At 35.8% G+C, this 10,987-nt stretch overlaps 1 long non-coding RNA gene across 1 annotated transcript in view; it reads right to left on the reverse strand.

Annotated features, from left to right (window-relative positions):
* LOC140685738 (uncharacterized) overlaps positions 1-10,987 on the reverse strand; it is a 172,027-nt gene that overhangs the window by 22,303 nt on the left and 138,737 nt on the right. The window lies entirely within an intron of this gene.

Raw genomic sequence — 10,987 nt, forward strand, 5'->3', positions numbered from 1 at the left:
ATCCAGATAGATTTGAAAAGTTTGAAAGAGAGGAACCTAATAAAATAATTCTGTCAGGGATCCAAAGGATGAGAGAAGCAAAGTTTGGGTCTGAGTAGTTGCTGACAGCAGTTTTACCTCTAATTGAGGATGGACTGGCTGTACTCCAGCAAGGAATATATGTAGAGAAGTCTCTCAGAAGAGAGGAGAGCTAGCCTACCCACTGTGGACATGGAATAGAATACTGCAAGAACAATGGGCTGATAAAGTGATGAGGTTCTATACTAACCTACGAATATCTCTTCAGAAACAGTCTACAAGGGATAGGTCTCGGTAACCGAGCATGTCTTTAAGGCTCCATGTGGAATGTGCCCTCATGATTTGATCGAAGAAGAGAAGCTTCAAGTCCTTGGTGGTGGTAGTAAGAAGTCTATCCAAAGTAAAAGACAGTGAAATTTCTGTGTTGGGACACTACAAAGCCATTAAAAAATAGAAGTTATTAATCTTGTTCAGATTTTTGTATCACCTACATTTTAATGTAAAACCAAAAAATATGTCATAGCCTTGGTCCCATTATAATAGCAGAAATGCATACTACAGGAAGATTATCCCCAAGTGATGTATTTATCATCACATTTTAAAATTACAACACTTCCTTTCCTATAAAATCTTGATGTGTGCCCTTAGGTGGTTATATAATCTTTCCCAGACTCAGCTTTCTTATTCTGAAGGTGAGAAAAATCAGTAGTACCCACCTATAAACAAGTACCAGTCAGTACATGCAAATTACTAATACCTGGTACTCTGTAATCATTCACTAGTGAGTAGCTGTTTTGTTGTTATTATTCACTTTCTACCAGTTCTCTGTCTTAGCTCCTTTGTGGTTATGGGCATTAGCTATTTCACACAACTTTAAAAATCAATCAATTAGATAAAATCCTTTCCCATTTTATTGCTATTATAGAATTGAGGTGATTAAACACAAGCATTACTAGACTGCACGTTAATCCACGCATTCATAATTGTCCTGGAGGATAATGAACAGCTTCTGACCAGTATGGGAAGAACTAGGTTTTAGCGAAGGCCAGGAGAAAGGGGGATTAATCAGCTAACTTTCTGAGGATGTAGGACATTTTGGTGATTATGAAACAGAGATTCCAAAATACCTGGATTAGATTTCTTGGGCAGTCTCATCAGACTTAGTACCTGTCCACCGTGTTGCTTTCTGATTATTTTTATTTCAGGAAAAACCTTTATACACTTTGAAGAATTATAGAAATATAAAATGGTATTTCTCTTTGAGGTTGCAGCTAATAAATTATATATAAGATTAAAATTTACTGATACAAACTCGCTCAGAGAGTGAGATCCCAGAAATCAGGAATCCTGTGTGATGTACTTAAAAATTTTTGAAGTATTCAGACACTAAATGAATATCTTAAGGAACAGAACTAGAGTTTTTGTTGATATAGTGAACCCTTCAACCAGCAATTCTGTATCTTTATTCCTTTAGTTTACAATAATAGTAACAATATCAATATTAGTAATAACAGTGGGCACTTACAAAGTTCCTATTCTGGGTAAGCACAGATCTGTGCATTTCATGATTTAACTCAATTAATTCTAATAATAACACTCTGAGGTAAATTACAACTATCATCCTCACTTTATAGATAGAAAAATGCAGGTACAAAGCTTAAGTAATTTGCTTACCATCACAAAAACTGCCACTTCAACACAGGCAATGAGATTCTAATTTCGTTTTCTCTTCTGGAACAGGCAACATATATTCTTTTGGAAACTCTATGTGCTCATAAAAATCTTCCCATTTATCTTGGGTTTCAGTGGTATTTTGCTATTTCCAGACTCCCTGTCCTTCTCATAGGTAGAAAAGTCAGAAACAAAACAGCAGAGCTCTGTGTTTTCTCAGTCAGGACTTCATCTATCCAGTCGAAACCCCAAAGTCCATGATTTTAGCCACTCCTTCAAAAAAATCCTAAAACCCAGTTTTATTGCTAACCTTGGATCAATCCAGATATTTTCTTAATATCTCAGTTTCTGAGATCTACTGGGGAAAAAAAAATCAGCAATGTAGACCTGGACCACTAAAAATGTAAATGTATAAGTAGCTATTTCCTTTCTGCTTGTGGTGCTGTGACTACTCTCAGACTTTAATCTACGCAAGTCCAGCATCAGTCATCACCCCACCTCCATCTCCCAAGGAAGACGGCCTCGCTTCCTACTTCAGGGTGAAAATAGAGCAGGATATGGCACCCTCTTAGCAGACTCTGCATCTCTCTTGCCTAGCATGCCCTTTCCTCCTGCACGCACAATGAATGCTAACGTAGAAAACACAGGTCCCAGTACTGAGCAGACAGTCCATGTAGTTTGAGACTGCAGAACAGCATAGTGATCAAAAGCACAAACTGTGAAGCTGGACTTCTTGGGTTCAAATATGGTTTCAAATATTCATTTACTGTTTGACCGTAGGCAGGTTTTTTTTTTTAACCACTTGTGACTCAGACTCATCATCTGTAAAACCAGGGTGATAACTGTTCTTACTCATTGGGTTATTAATGAGGACTAAGTCTGTACATAAAGTGTAGGCTACTTGGAACAGGGCCTAGCACAGATGTGGAATGGTAGTTATTATTATTTTAATTACTTGTCTTTTAAGAATCAACTCCAAGTTTATCCTCTTCTACGCAGCTCTCTCTGATTCCCCAAGCAGAGTTGAGTAAGTTCCTCTACTTCTGTACTTCCCTAGCTCCTTGTATTTTAGTTTCATTATAGCACCTACCACCCTAAGTTATATCCAACACTGCATGGCAGTAAACAGAGGTTGTACCTTATCTTTGTCTGCTAACCACGCTCCCTTCAACCAGCTCACAGTCTTAAGAAGTTGTTTAGTGAATGATTAAAATGAGATTATGAAACAATCTCATAGTGAGGACAACCTACTCCTCACTGACAACTAAAAAATAAATAGAATGTCATTATATGGAATTATTTAGCTCTTCCAGATATTCAGTTAGTATCTAAAGCATTTATGTTTAATTAGTAGTGAATAATATTTTATTTAGCTCTCTAATGTGAACAGCGATGGATATCTTAGAAAACAGTTCCTTGCTCTGTATTTTTGATAACCTATGGAGAAAAACTCAGGAAGTATTACTTATAGATGAAAATTATTGTAATAAAATAATGAATAGATATATTCAAACTTAAGTAAGGCCAGCTGCATTTAGGCTCATAAAATTTTCAATTGCTATGCAGTTTTGTGAGTTATTATTGACGTGGGTATTATATATCTATGTGTAGGTATAAATAGAAAACGTCTAACTCATGTACAATTCACACCCTTCCTTGAATGAACATAGAATGATAAGGTTCGAGGTTATAATTTTTTCATGCCATAAATCTAGGGGCTCCTGAGACACTTTCAAGAGTGGCTTCAAAACTATTTTCATAATAATATGATGACATTATTTTCCTATTCTACTGTGTTGACATGTCCACTGATGCAAAAGCAATGATGAGTGAAATGCTGTGCCCTGCTAGGCCGAAGCAAGGCAGTGCCATCCACTTGTTCTGTACCATTGTATTCTTCATCACCACACAATCCCAAGTTTTAACAATGCTGGTTTCACTTAAGGATGTCCTTGATGAAATAGTAAGTAGGGTTAATTTTTATTAAATCTTCATCCAAGAGAACATGTGATTTTTTAAAATATTTGTGGATAAAACTGGAATATGCATAGAGCACACTTCTGTTGGAAGCATACAAGTAAATAGCTGGGACAAGTGAAAGCATTAGTGTGATCGCTTGAGTTGCAGGCTGAACTAGCTGTTTTTTCATGGAACACCGTTTCTCTAGAATGAACAACGAGCTGACAAACAACGATTATTTAGACATACATATCTATATCTGGCAGATATTTTCTCAAAAATGAATGGAGTCTGTCACTGCAAAGAAAACACTGATAGCATTTGTTGCAAGTGAAAAAATTCAAGCTATCAAGTAAAAATTAGAATTTTGGAAAACTTGTATTCACACTATGAGCACCACAAGCTTCTGATACTGAAAGACTTTTCTGATAGGTTGGTGATAATATTAAGAACTTTTTATATTATATAATGAAATATGTCAACATCAGGCAGATCTGTGTAACTCAGTAAATTTTTCATATGAACAATGTATAATTTTACAAAATCACACATGATAAAATAGTCATTCAAAGTACAAGTTAAACGAATGGATTTTAACGTAACAGAGTTCAAAAAGTTGACTGATATAATATCAGACGTCACAGTGCAGCTAACCTTTGAAAAACTACTACTTGTCAAGTATTGGTCAGGTAGCAGAGAAGACTGTATGCTATTATCTTAAAAGACTGCTAAAATATGATTTATTTTGCCAACTGAAAATCTGTATGTAATCATATTTTCTTCATATATTTCAAACAAATCTATCTCTCAATAGATGAAATACAGAAGCAGATACAAGAAACTAGCTGTCCTCCATAAAAACAGGTGTTTACAAAGATTTATAAACACATAAAAACATATAAGAGTGTAAAGGCACTATTCTTGCTATTATTATTCTTTGTTTTGGAAAATACAGTTTCCACAAAACAATGTTATTTATATTCACCTATAGAATGTTATTTTTAATGAATATTTCTCTTTTAATTTGTAATATGCAATTACTGACAGATATAATCTACATACACAAAAGCTTTTGGGGGATCCTCAATAATTTTTACGAGTATTAAAAAGGTCCTGAGACCAGTATGTTTGAGAGCTGCTGCTGTAGGCAAATAGTTCAGGAAGCGTTGCTGAAACATCCAGAGGAAGGAACCTGTTTAGGCTGTTGGAACGTTCCTATTCACACCCATATCTCTTCCACAAAAGGAGATGAAACACCTACTATAAAAGATTCTTTATTGAAAAGTTCTCTTTTCTAGTTGGCGTGTGCACATACTGCCCCCTAATTCTGATACAACCCCACAAAAGGAGACACTATTCTTATTCTTTTGCCTGTTAGGTGTAAAGGATGAAAGCTGAGGTGCTGTGTACCAAAATCTGTGCTGCTTAAAAAAAGTGGAGGATCAAAAAGATCCTTAGACACGAGAGCCGTTCTCATCGGCTTGTCCACTTTGTACTGGGCCTTTTTTATCGTGTGATTAAATAAACATATGAAGAAAACGTTCATTGCTATGCAGAAGTGGCCACAAACAGAAGAAAATGTGTTTTCTATTAGAGAGAGAAAGAAATGGTTGGTTTGAAACAAAAAATTTAGAGCATGAATGAATTATTTAAAGTGAAATTATAAAAGTACATTATGGAAGTCTTAGCATCCGGGAAATAATATGCTATGAAATTCTGGCATCATAAATACCTGGAGGGGTTAAAATTGATCACCTCATACTGCAGAAACTTTGTTATCCATCTCCTCAGCTTCTCCTCCACTTCCTGCTTTGGGTTCTTTTTTAAGAAAACTACTTCAAGGATGTAGAAGCTGGTTTTTGATGTCAAAGTGACACTTCCCTTGTTTCTTTTGATTGAGGAGAGGCCTGGAAATTTCATTAGTCCCTCATTAGGGTTTTCAAGGAGTCCAGCTATTGATTTCATAAAATGCCTTTCCTGTATTTTTCTGTAGATGTATACAATAGCCGCTAACACATCCTCCTCTGGGACCCACTGTGTTTTCCAGGAGAAAGGCAGACACTCAGCTAGTAATCTGACCTTTAGAATTCCTAGATGATGTAAGAGAGAATTGTTTGTTATTTTAAAATTTTTTTTCTCCTACTACATAGCTAATTACTTGGAAAAGAAAATTTCCAAGTAATTACAAAACATATGGATAAATAATTATAAAAATTATTCAACTCGATTTTCTTGATGATAGGACGGCAATGAGCTTGACATCTGGCACAAGGCTAGCACTTAAAAACTACTTATTGATTTCTAAATAATAATAGCAATTAGAGTTCCTAGTTAGTTACATTAGTTCCTGCATGTATGCTAGAGATTTATAAAGGTTCATGAACTCTTTGAGGTCAAAAGGATAACAATTAGCCATTTGTGAAAGAGAAGCTGTACAATCAACTTTTCTGGAAGTTTTTCCTTCATAAAACTGTTTAAGACAAAATTCACAGTCTAATGCCTTGCAGTTTCCTACATTCCTGATTTTGATCCTTAATTTCTTTGGCTTCAGCTTCCTCTTCCGTTAAATAAAAATAACAATACCACAGTCATCTATATTAAAAAGATAATGCAGAATAAGTGTTAGCTATTCAAACACTAATTCTCTAATCCCTTCTCAAACAAAACTAAAACAAAATGAAATAATAGTAGAATTAAGAACGAATACATATTCAAGATTCCAGAAAAGTAGAGGTAAAAACAGAAGACTGTAAATCAAAAGACCAGAATATGAGTTTCAGTTCTTATAATTCTATTTTCTTCATTTAAAATAGGAATAAGATCACTTGTCATAATATCTCGTCAAGTTACTGTGTAAAAGCACCTCTGTGCTCTAGAAGCTCTAATGGTATAGCTACGATTGCCATGGTTCTTCCCTTTTTCTATTCAAATTCTCCCCATCCCTCAAGATGCAGATCAAATCACTTTTTCCTAAGAATCCCTAGTTCCATTCAGCCCCAATGAATGAACTCAGCTCCTGTTACATATACAATTAAATCAGACAGTACTCATTAACTTTCTCATGACATCGTTTATCTAATGATTGTATGGTGTTATTTGACTTTTCCTGTGTTATCTCTAAAATTAGGCTGTATATGTCTTAAGGTTATTAATGATTTCTTATTTTTCTTCGGGTCTTTTATAGCTTACAATGTTTTATACATAATTAATGTACTACTAATATTTGTTGATTTCTATATTCCAACCGGAATCAATATATAAATCATCACTAATTTTCCTATTAGACAGCTAGCTATTATTTCATGACTTTAGGTAATCATTTAAAACAAACTTTCAAATAAGCATAAATGATTTTAATAGTATTTCATAATAGATACATATGAGTTCTATATGTCATTAGAAGTTCCTTATCTTTTTGTCTTTGGTTGCCATAAATCTAGCTATTGTATTGAGACAATTTGTTGACTATAAGCTATTTCCCTTCTTAAGGAGGGAAACAATTTCTGAGTCCCTGTTTTCCTTCTGAAAAAGGTGTATACATTTTGCTTCCGAAGATTTTGTGGAAAGGAAATACCAATATAACTTAAAATGTGGTATTTTATGTTTGTTATATAAAGATTCACTTTTGAACCAGAAGGAAATAGGCTGAGGATATATAATGCTGGTTGGTTTATATGGATAAAGAGATATGTAAAGCAAACCACTGTTGCCAGGAATAAGAAATCTGTCCCTATTGTGAACAAAAGATACTGCAAACCGTATCAGTAAACAAAGAATGCTGATGCCATCGAGTCATCAGTGGCGGCCGCCACCCCCCAGGGAAGACAAGCCTGCAGCCCAGCCTCTGCAGCCACTCACAGCGGTGCACTCTGAGGGGACTCAGAATAAGAAAGGACAGGATACTGGCCCTAGATAGCTAGGTGCTTGTCAAAGGAATGAATTCAGTGAGCCCAAATGTTTGCTTCCTCCCATACATAGAAAAGCACTAAACTCTTTAACTTGAGATATCTGGTTTTCTTTAGTTAACAAGTAATCTTTTATTGTTCCAACTACCTGGTCTTTGTTGTAAAGCTCCTATATATCCTAGCTCTTCCCCTCCCTCTTCAGAGAATCCCTCAGAGCGATCTGAGAGGCTGTCATCCCGGGCTGAGTCCTCAGAATTGTCCACCGAATAAAACATAACTCTGAACTTTAAGGTTGTGCATTTATTTCAGTCAACACTATTATCTCTACATCTACCTGCTATGCAACAGAGCAGCAGATTCTTTATAAAGTTAAACTTGAAATCCTAGTCAACTCCTCAGCTCCTGGGCTCAGTCTATATACTTAAGCCATTCAAAGCACAGAAGCAACTTCATACCTCAAAGGCCTAAGAAAACAATTCTCTCTGACACTTTTATGCTATAAGCATTAATGTGGACGTTTCTTAAATCATGGCAAAAAATTGTAACACTCATCCAAAAATTAAGTTGACGGAAAGAATTGTTTTGTTGTGTGTGTGTGTGTGTGTGCGTGTATTTTAACGTGAAAGCAGTGCCAAGATTCGTAAGTTCACTTTTAAAATACCACCTTTTAATAAACTATCAGTTTTCCGTGCAGAAATTATTTCACTGAGTCAGGTAGATCCAGCCATACAAGTTAGCCTGCAGCATTCCGTTTATACAAGTAGTAAGAGTGGCCTAAACAGATGGGAATCTTTTACGTTTCTGATACTCCACAAACACAGGAACACTGCTCACCAAAGTGATCTCCACACTGCTGAGGTGAGGCAGGAAGGCCATGACATAAAAACAAACAAACAAACAAACTTCTCTGAGAAATGAAGTTGGTAAAAGAGTGGTCAACCTCTGCGGCAAAACGAGACCCTGTCTAGGACTCCGTAACTCCTACACAACAATTAGCATCATCAGAACACACGTAAAAGTCTCTGTCAAGCCCTTCATTTATGTATGAGCAAATTTCCACTCAGAGAGTTAGAATTTCGCAGTGACACAGAACTCCAGAGAGTTCCTTGAGCCTCTGGCAAACATTCTGGATCTTAGTCAAGTATCCTATCCAGGAGATCACAAGCGGGTCCAGGTGTCACTTTTTCATTTAACAACCAGACAGGGAACAGGTACATGGTGCCAGCACTGGGCACTGCCTTCCATCCTGTCAGGCCCAACGACAAAAGCTGGGGGTAACACACACACACACACACACACACACACACACACACACACACGTGCGCGCGCCCTTATATTTGGTTCCAGGGATAAAGGTTTGTCTCCTGTGGGTCTTGAAACATAGCATCGTGCATTCTGCTGTAAGGCTAGGAACCAGAGCAAGTTTCCTGAGGTAAATCAACTCATTTCACTTTCAAACTCTCCCATGAACTCAGTGAGAGAATGAGAGGAAAGGCTGTAATAAGGACACTGGATCCGCGTTTAAGGCTAATGGATTCTGTCCGACTCTACCATTTACTGCCCGTCTCCTTCCGCCCCCGTCTCCCACCCGCCCCTCCTGTAATGGAATACAACTTAACCTCTCATCTCAGAATCCTCCCAACTGATCATGTAACAATAAAACCCTCTATATACAGTTTATACAGTTGCTAGAATTAAATGAGAAAATCAATGTAAAAGCGCTTTATATATTTTTAAATACATTGCAAACAACTAAGTTATCCTTCAAGGTCATAAAAGAGACAATAGATTCTTTTTAAGGAATATAACTTAAATATTGCACAAATGCAGTTCCTTAACAAAAATTAATATCTTAAATAATTTATATTGGCTTGGCTTAATAAGCTGAGAATTTATGACCTTGATCATCAAATGTATGCCTTACTGGTGATTATAAGTGGAAAATAATACCCCATGACATGGAGAAATTGCAAATAATAATATGCAGACCCATTTAAAACATTTATATTTACACACAATTAGATAGAAACGGAAATGCTATATTTTGGTATTCTGTTGAAATTAAAATGTGAACTTAGAACAGAAAACAGAACCACATTCCAATTTCTAAAAGAAATAATTTTAAAACATTTGGTGTATGTGCTAATGATTGGCTCTGCATACAAGTAGGTAAATGAGGCAATTATAATGTGTACTATCTAAAGCTATTTCCTAGGTGTCCTATCAAATCATCACATTTAGCTTTGGAGACAGGAAATAAATTATAGCATCATTTTAAAGAGATAAGTATATTCATTTGAGGTTGGGCTTATACAAAGGAAACCATCAGGTTGAAAATGATTGCCCTTTTTCTGATGATTTTCTTGATGAAAGTATGAAGTGTTTTCCAGCATGGCAAAAGAAGCTTAGCTCAAATGTGAAATGCTTGACTGTTTTGTTTGCAACATACATTTTTATTTGCAGCCACAGCAAGAGAGATGAAATTCTGCCTGGTGAGAGTAAGGGAGAAAGATAAGCCCTTATATCAAGAGTTTCTGCTAACCTTACCACATTTAGTATCAGAAATAAAGTAAAGCTTTCCAGTTTACTGAATTCTGAAGCCAAGAAAATGAGATGGGAAGAAAAAAAAATTGTAAAAAGAAAACCCTACATACGTTCTGTTTTAGTAATCTTGTCTGCTTCCAGGGCACTAGATAACTATAATAGGATTAACTTCAGGACAGTTTTAATAAACAGAATTATTAAGTTATTGAGTTCATGCTATATCTTATATACACAGGCACATTTTTCTTGTGGTTTAATTGAGGACTGGAATTTCAATCTGGTAGAAGGTCTCCTATATATAATAATAAATAGAGTTAAAGAAAAATTTTTTAGTCAAACTCTTTTCTCTTTCTCAGTCAACTGCATTTGAATGAGGACATTTCCATTTGCTTGGTATAAGGATATTTTAAGCCATCCTCTATTAAGCAGGAAATTGCAAAGAACTGAACTAAGTTTTGAGTTCAGGTAGATCTAAATTTTGTTCTAAAATTCTTGCATTTCTTTTTAATAAACTTATAACTTTAAGTAACTCTTCTGAGCCTGTATGCTCATTAAGCCAGAAATATTAATAACGATCAGTTATGGTGCTTAGTTGTAAGAAACAGACTTCGCCTGATTAACGAGAAAAATAGGCTAATAATAGAGTGGACAATTACGGAGTGCCTTCTGCTTGTTACGGAGTCTTCAAAAGACTACAATCATTGAATCCCCACGTTTCTATTATTCCCTGTCACAGGCGAGGAAACTGAAGCACACAGGGATTAAGTTATTTACCCAAGGTCACATACAGCTAGGCAGTGGCAGTTCTGGGCCTGTGCTCTTTAACACTCTAAACTGAGTCTTGAGTTTATTAAAATAATATTCGGTAACTCACATAAATATTGGGGGTG

The sequence above is a fragment of the Vicugna pacos genome, chromosome 2, assembly GCF_048564905.1.
Source record: "Vicugna pacos chromosome 2, VicPac4, whole genome shotgun sequence".
Classification (NCBI taxonomy): Eukaryota; Metazoa; Chordata; class Mammalia; order Artiodactyla; family Camelidae; genus Vicugna; species Vicugna pacos.